This window comes from Microtus ochrogaster, unplaced genomic scaffold (assembly GCF_000317375.1).
Source record: "Microtus ochrogaster isolate Prairie Vole_2 unplaced genomic scaffold, MicOch1.0 UNK64, whole genome shotgun sequence".
In the NCBI taxonomy this organism is placed as follows: domain Eukaryota; kingdom Metazoa; phylum Chordata; class Mammalia; order Rodentia; family Cricetidae; genus Microtus; species Microtus ochrogaster.
The window spans coordinates 1,433,157-1,433,723 of NW_004949162.1; positions in this window are offsets into that span (position 1 = coordinate 1,433,157).

A 567-nucleotide genomic window follows, 5' to 3' on the forward strand; every position below is an offset into this window, starting at 1 on the left:
GGCAGAGGCAGGCGGATCTCTGTGAGTTCGAGACCAGCCTGGTCTCCAGAGCTAGTTCCAGGACAGGCTCCAAAACCACAGAGAAACCCTGTCTCAAAAAACCAAAAAAAAAAAAAAACAAATAGTGTCACTATGAACATAGTTGAGCACATGCCTTTGTGGTACGATTGAACACCCTTTGGGTATATACACAACAGCGATGTTGCTGGGTCTTAATGTAGAATGTATCCTAATTTTCTGAGAAATCATCATACTGATTTCTAAAGCAACTGTACCAGTTTGTGCTCCCACCACCAATGGAGGAGATATTTCCTTATCCCATATCTTTTCCAGCATAAGCTGTCATTAGTGTTTTTGATCTTGGCCATTCCTAGAGTTGTAACATTGAATCTCAGAGTTGTTCTGATTTGCATTTCTCTGATGGCTAAGGATGTTGAGTATTTTCTTAAGTGTCTTTCAGCCATTTAGGGATTTGTCTGCTAAGAGTTCTCTGTCTAGGTCTTTACTGCATTTTTTTATTATATTATTTGTTCTTTTGATGTCAAGTTTCTTGAGTTCTTTGTATAT